The sequence below is a fragment of the Gossypium hirsutum genome, chromosome A13 (genome assembly GCF_007990345.1).
Source record: "Gossypium hirsutum isolate 1008001.06 chromosome A13, Gossypium_hirsutum_v2.1, whole genome shotgun sequence".
In the NCBI taxonomy this organism is placed as follows: Eukaryota; Viridiplantae; Streptophyta; class Magnoliopsida; order Malvales; family Malvaceae; genus Gossypium; species Gossypium hirsutum.
In genome coordinates this window covers 63,204,592-63,212,541 of record NC_053436.1, presented here as the reverse complement: position 1 = coordinate 63,212,541, position 7,950 = coordinate 63,204,592, and the positions used below count along the sequence as shown (strand labels likewise).

Here is a 7,950-nt window from a genome sequence, read left to right as displayed (position 1 = left end):
AATTCCTTTGCTTACACGGTTTCTTTTATAAGAAACTAGACTCATTAAGCTTTAATTTCATGTCTCATTCAGCCTCTAATTCAAGTCCATGAATTTATGGTGATTTTCTAAAATCACGTTACTGCTGCTGTCCGAAGCAGACTATTTCAAATTACCCTTAAATTCCCAAGCTCAAACACTTAAGAACTTACCATTTGAGCTTAGAACATATCATGGCCACATCTTATCTTATTAAATCAACTCATCATGTCCTATTATAATTGAATTTACTCAACGTTTAAACACTTAAAACTTATCTCGGAAGTGGTCGACGATTAGATATCCACGGCTATTCGTTTACTTTCTCTTTTCCCCTATCCGACTTTGATGCTCTAAGCTCTTGAGCTCATTCTAGCCATCTTCTAAGCCAAAAATCAAGGCAACCAAACCTTCTTCTCCCTCCCTTTAGGCTACGGCAATGGAGGACAAGGATCAACCCACTTTTGATTCAATTTTCTCTATGACCGAATGCACTTACCTCAAATTTTTAGCTTGCTATCTTGCCAAAATCCTCAAAACATATTTCTTCCTTCTATCATTTTTTTTTTCGCTCAAGAAGAACCGATTTCTTCTTTTCTTTCCTTCTCAAGTCACGGCAATGGGGGGGGAGAACATGGATGAGACAACTTTGTTCTCATCACCCCTCCCTTTTCATTTCTTTATTACTAACCCTTTATTATATTCTTTCTCCCATAACACACTAACACAACATGTTTCCCACATGTTTCACCCCATAACATTTTGTCCAATCTCATGCTCATGGCCGGCCACTACTAATTAGGGGGGAAATTGACATGCAAGTCCCCCCTTTTTCTTACATGCACTAATAGATCCTTATGCTTTGACCTATCACATTTCAAAATTTTCTCACATAAGTCCTATTTACTAAAATTCACCTACAATTAAACAAAATTCAAATATGAAATTTTCACACATGCATATATACATATAATAAGCATCAAATATGACAGCTAATTATTTTTATGACTCGGTTTAGCGGTCCCGAAACCACTTCCCGACTAGGGTCAATTTTGGGCTGTCACATGTGGTCAGCCGTGTGGCCAAGTCAGTAGCCTCCCTAATTTTCACACGGCCTGGCACATGGGCGTGTCTTGCAGCTGTGTGGACAAGTCAGTATGTATGCCCTGTTTCGCCACGGCTTAGACACACAGGCATGTCTAATGCTGTATGAGGCACACGGCCTATTCACACGGGCGTGTGACCTTCTAAAAGTTGAAAATTTTTATAAGTTCTGAAAAGTTCACATGTTATCGATTTAGTCCTAAATGCATCGATTAGACATTGTATGCTCAGTCTAAGTTCATAATGAACATGAATGAATGGTATTTTATTGAATTGAGATTGTATTTGATATTTGGTTGTTTTGATCTAATTTACGAGTCCTGTAATGCCTGTTAACCTATTCTGGCGACGGAGACAGGTTAGGGGTGTTACATTTATTGGTATCAGAGCTATGATTTAGCCGGTTATAAGACTACCATATCGTATATGAGTCTAGCTATACATGCCATATTTATGAACTGCGATAGTGTGATGAATCCTGACATTGAAATGTGCTTTTATAGAGTAAATGGATGCCGAAAGAGACGTAGCGGATGATGTCAATAGCAATGCGCCTGCTCCCGCACAAGGAACTGCGCCTGTTCCTGCTTAATGGATGACTCCATCTGATTCTCGACCGGCTACGAGTAGCCGTTGTGGTGAGGCTAGACAAGCCTTCTATCAGATAATGAATGATTGGTTCACCCAATATATTAAGACCAATCCAACTGTACAACAACCTCCAACCCCGGTTAATTCTCCTCAAACTCCTGTTTTGCCATCTGTGAATCAGTTCAGTTAAGTAGACGACTAGTCGATAAGATTAGAAAATATGGGGTTCAAGAGTTCCAAGCTACAATGAGCGATGATGCTGAAAAAGTCAAGTTTTGGCTAGAGAACACGATAAGAATGTTTGACAAATTATCATTAAATCCTGAAGAATGTATAAAATGTGTTGTTTCCCTTCTGAGAGATACGGCGTACCATTTGTGGAAGACTTTGACATCTGTGGTTTCAAGTGAACGGGTTACATGGGATTTCTTCCAAGCTGAATTCTGGAAGAAATATGTCAGTCAGAGATTCATCGATCAAAAATGTAAAGAGTTTCTTGAGCTTAAACAAGGCCGTATGTCTGTCATAGAATACAAACGAGAATTCGTAAGATTAAGTCAATATGCTCATGAATGTGTATCACGGAAGCAATAATGTGCGAAAGATTTGAGGATGGCTTAAATGAAGATATTCGTCTGTTAGTCAGGATTCTGGAAATCAAAGAATTTGTTGTGCATGTTGAACGAGCATGTAAAGCTGAAGATCTCGGGAAAGAGAAAAGAAAAGCTAATTTTGAAGTTAGAGAGGTACGAAATAGATCATTGGGCAAGTCATTTCAAAGCTCCAGCTACGTCTGATGCCAGTGTTGGAAATGAAAAGAATGAAAAACCTGAATGTGATCATTGTGGAAGATAACATTTTGGAGAATGTTGGGGAAAGAGTAATAACCGAGCTTGTTACAGTTGTGGTTCACGAAATCATTTTATAAAAGATTGTCCAGATTTAGCTAAAAAAGATAATGTTTAGAATCCGAGGTCGAGTGGTAATGCTGCTCGTGGTAGACCTCTCAGAAATATGGGAAATGTAAGCGGTAGTCAAAGAGGAACAAAAGATATAGCTGTTAGATCCAAGGCTCGTAAACTTGCCAGAGCCTATGCTATCCGAGCTCGCGAAGAAGCTTCATCGCCAAACGTGATTACGGGTACATTTACTCTTTATAATACTTTTTTGATTGCTTTGATAGATCCTGGATTGAAACATTCGTATATATGCATGAACTTAGTGAATAGTAAGACTTTACCTGTAGAGTTTATAGAATTTGTAATTAGAGTTTCGAACCCCCTAGGAAGATGTGTTTTGGTTGATAAAGTCTGCAAGAATTTTCCGTTAATGTTGCGAGACACTTATTTTCTGGCTAATCTGATGCTGTTACCTTTTGATGAATTTGATATAATTCTGGGTATGAATTGATTAACATTGCATGATGCTGTTGTGAACTGCAAATGGAAAACTATTGATTTGAGATGCAAGAATGATGAAATAGTCAGAATCGAATCTAGTGATTTGAATAGATTGCCTGCTGTAATATTGCTAGAATGCCGGTGCCCCTAAGGCGCAGCAAAAAAATAAAATTCCGGCAATCAAACCATAGATCCATGTGCAAGGAACGAATTCGAAAAACTGAAATAATGAAAATAGTTTCGTGATGCGTGATATTTGTGACAGGTTTTAAATTTTTATAACAAATCGTTCTTGAAACTAACTATTATTACGATGAAGGCAAGTGCACCTACCGAACAGTAGTATAGTTTTAGCAAGACCGGATTGTCAAACCCAAAGGAACTAAAAGTACTAGCAATGACTGTCTTTTTATTATCTAGTCTAAGAATAATGGGGTTTGTTTTAACTAACTAATTAACTAAACTAACAATTCACAACAAATAGAATTAGGGAATTACTTTTGGAAAAACGATTGAATTAAGACAATACCTAAGGAAAAATCCACCTAGACTTCACTTGTTATATGACTCTAAATCGAACGATGTATTCATTTGACTTGATCTGTAGCAACCCCTAAGTTATATTATTATCCCTCTCGAGACTAACAACATCTACCTCTAGGTTGAATAATTGAAATCACTTTCTAATTAACTCCTTAGGGTTGCATTAACTCGATCTATGGATCCCTTTATTAGGTTTCACCCTAATCCGACAAAATCTTGTCGCCCTATCTCTAGGTGTGCAATCAACTCCGCTTAATTATGAAAAATGTACTCTTAGATAGGGTCTATTCCTCCACTAAATAAGAACTTAACTTGAATCAATATCCTAGAATATCAAAACAAGAATTAAGAACAAATAATTAAGAACAAGTCAAATATTTATCATACAATTCAGATAATAATAACAAGATATGTCTTACGTTTCATTCCCCTTAGGTATTTAGGGGTTTTAGTTCATAACTAACAAGGTAAACATCTCAGAAGAATAATGAATACAAAACATAAAGAAAAACCCAAAACTCCTGAAGCTAAATTAAGGAGAGATCTTTGTTCTTGATGATGAATCTGGCTTCTGAGATGGATCAATCGGCTTTCCTTGAGTAGCTCCCTGCTTCCCTCTCTGTGTGTCTCCTTTTTTCTCCTCCTCTAGGGTGTATTTATAGGCTTTAGAATGCCTAAGAACTCTCAAAATTGGCCTTTTTCAAATTGGACTCAACTTGGGCTCGGCAAGGACACACCCGTGGGACACGCCCGTGTGTGCGATTACTTCAGACCGTGGTCAAGCCTATTAAATAAGCATGACCGTGTGGTCCACCCGTGTGAGTCGTGCTTCGATTCTGTCAAATTGACACGGCTGTGTGGTCTGCCCGTGTGAGGAAGTCCAGGCTATGTTGATTTCGTACATTGGCCCATTTCTCCGTTTTTGGCCCGTTTCTCGTTCCTTTCGCTCTCCTATGATTGCCTAACTATAAAATGTGAAATTAAGGCATTAGGAGCATCGATTTCACCAATTTAATGGAAAAATCATCCATAAAATGTGTTAAGCATCGGGTAAAAATATGTATAAATTACGGTTTATCAAATACCCCCAGGCTTAAGCATTGCTTGTCCTCAAGCAAAATTCTCAACTCATAATCAAAATAAATTCTTCTCAACTTATAATCTCTATCGAAAATATCTCAAACTAATTCATGAATAGTCGTACATTGAGAATTCAACTAAAAGAACATTAGAGCTTCAAACATTCGAAGCTGAGTATTTAATCAAGCAAAACCTAGGCATGTTCCCTTATCTAAGTGGTTACCTCGATTCAAAATCTCACGAAGTTTAACATCCTCACTAAAGATTCACTCAAATCACTCAAAGTGTTTAAGGACAATGAAAGTGCACTCATCAGTCAATATGAAAAGTTATTACCATAGGCTTGCATGAAAACCAAATCTCCACCACTATAAATTGATATGATACATCAATCAAAAGGTCTTTAGAGGGTTGTAACTGGGCTTGGTTAGGGGGTGTGGTCACAAGCTGAAAGAAAAAGTTAGAATCGAGATTGAATTGAAAAATTACTTAACTAGAAAAAATTTTTAATCATTACTTACGTACAACAGATCTTTTTCTTAGAATATGGAATTTAAGTACCTAAGCTCAAAAGCAAAAGATTACTACTAATATATATACACTTTTTTTAACAAAAATTCAAATAACATAGATCGAGTTAATGCAACCCTAGAGTGTTAATTAGAGAAAAGTATCGGTTATTCAATCTAGGGATTAGACGTTATTAGTCTTGAATAGGGATAATAACATAACTTAGGGATCTCTACGAAACATGTTGAATGAATAAATCGTCTGATTCGAAGCCAGAATAACAAGTAAGGTCTAGGTGGACTTTTCCTTGGGTATTGTCTCAAGTCAATCGATTCTTCCCAAAAGCAATTCCCCAATTCTTTTCTCTGTGCGTTATTAGTTTAGATAATTAGTTAAATAAATAAAAAAACCTCTTTATTCTTAGGCTAGATAATAAAAAGATAGTCATTACGAGTACTTTTAGTTCCTTTGGGTTCGACAATCTGGTCTTGCTAAAACTATACTACTTTCAATAGGTACACTTGCCTACATCGCGATAATAGTTAGTTCAAGAATGAGTAATTATATATATTTAAATCATATGACGAAATCACGCGATCAAGTTTTTGGCGCCACTGTCGAGGAACTAAGTTATTAGGAACGCTCAATTTCTATTACTTTAGCCATTTATTTTTCTTGCAATTTAATTTTTTTATTATTATTTTTATTAACCCACTCTTTCTTTCTCTTGACAGGTTTTTATACTTTATGACTAGAAGAAACCCATCGGGACCATTACTTTTTGACGAAGAAATCGATCGTACAGTTCGTAGGAACCAAAGAGAAATAAGGTGTAGCTTAAGATACACAGAGAACGAGCAAGAAGACGATACTCAACCCCCAACCGAAGAGATGGCTGAAAACCAAGGCAATCAGCTACCTCCTGCAATTACGATTAATCAAAATCCTGTTCCACGCACTATGTATGACTATACTAAACCTTCTTTAACAGGAACTGAGTCAAGTATAGTTAGACCTGCTATTGCTGCGAATAATTTCGAACTGAAACCTAACACAATTTAGATGATACAGCAGTTTGTTCAGTTCGATGGTTTGCAGGATGAGGATCCCAACACTCACTTGGCTAATTTTTTGGAGTTTTGCAACATTTTCAAAATTAGTGGCGTTTTTGATGATGCCATTTGCCTTCGGTTATTCCCTTTTTCACTGAGAAACAAAGCTAAACAGTGGTTGAACTCGTTACCATGAGGGTCTATCACTACTTGGGAACAAATGACCGAAAAAGTTTTACTAAAATATTTTCCACCGGCTAAAACGGCTAAATTATGTAATGATATCTCTTCTTTTATGCAGGTGGACTTAGAAACACTTTACGATGCATGGGAGAGATACAAGGATCTATTACGAAGGTGCCCTCACCATGGGTTACCTCTATGGCTGCAAGTTCAAACGTTCTACAATGGTGTGAATCCCTCGACAAGTCAGATGATTGACGCAGCTGCTGGAGGAACCATCAACAACAAAACACCTGAAGAGGCTTATGAATTTATTGTAGAAATGTCACTGAATAACTATCAGTGGCAAGTCATGAGGACTAAGCCAACAAAAATAGCAGGCGTTTATAACGTCGACTCAGTTACTATGCTGTCAAATCAGGTAGAACTTCTCAATAAAAAGATTGATGGTTTACTTGGTTCTACGCAGGGACATCCAGTAATGAGGTGTGACTCAAGTGGAGGAGGTGTGCATACAGAATATCAATCCTTCAATCATACAACCGAAGAGGAACAAGTGAACTATATGGGTAACAATAACTTTAGATTTCAAAATAACCCATACAGTAATACTTATAATACAGGTTGGAGGAACCACCCAAATTTCTCCTGGGTAGTCAAGGGAATCAAAAGCCACAAAATCCTCAGGATTTTCAACAGCCACCTTATCAACAAGAGAAGAAACTGAACCTTAGGAGATGCTTTCTAAATTCATCTCAGTATTAGAAACCCGTTTCCAAAATACCGAGATAGCACTTAAAAATCAACAAACATCAATCCAAGGACTCGAAACTCAGATAGGCGAGCTATCCAAACTAATCTCTGAACGACCACAAGGTAGCTTACCAAGTAATACTGAACATAACCCAAGGGAACACCTCAATGCAATTAGCACTCAAGATAAGGAAGGATTCATTGCGCCTGAGCCAGAATTGATGCAAGAAACTCTGGTGAGCAAAGGTAAAAGTGAGGTAAGTCATAAAAAAACGGTGAATGAAGAATATAAACCTCGTGTTGTAACACCCCGAACCCGAGACCGACACCGGAGTCGGACACGAGATGTTAACAAACTTTGAAAAATTTTTTTCCAGACACTGCCCAGTCTGAGTACTAGTCGCTTCAAAAATCATATCTTGAGTTTCACAACTCAAAAATCAGTTTTGTGATTTTTCCCTGAAACTAGACTCATGTCCCCACCTATGGATGTTTTTCTAGAATTTTTGGTCGGGCCAATTAGTACAGTTTATTAGTCAAAGTCTCCCAAGTTACAGGGGTCGACTACACTGACCTTTACCCCTTACGACTGGGATATCTCTCCGCACAGAGCTTCAATACTGATGCCGTTTGTTTCTATGGAAACTAGACTCAGAGAGGAATCCATACATATATGGTATGACCCCTAATTATCTCTGGTCAATTTATAGTGAATT

The 7,950-nt window shown here is 37.4% G+C and overlaps 1 non-coding gene across 1 annotated transcript; it reads right to left on the bottom strand.

Moving 5' to 3' along the window:
* Positions 1 to 6,566: 6,566 nt before the first annotated feature.
* On the bottom strand, positions 6,567 to 6,673 carry LOC121212911 (small nucleolar RNA R71). The gene has a single exon (XR_005908282.1). It is a non-coding gene; the product is annotated as a small nucleolar RNA R71 (small nucleolar RNA).
* Between the last annotated feature and the right edge of the window lie 1,277 nt (positions 6,674 to 7,950).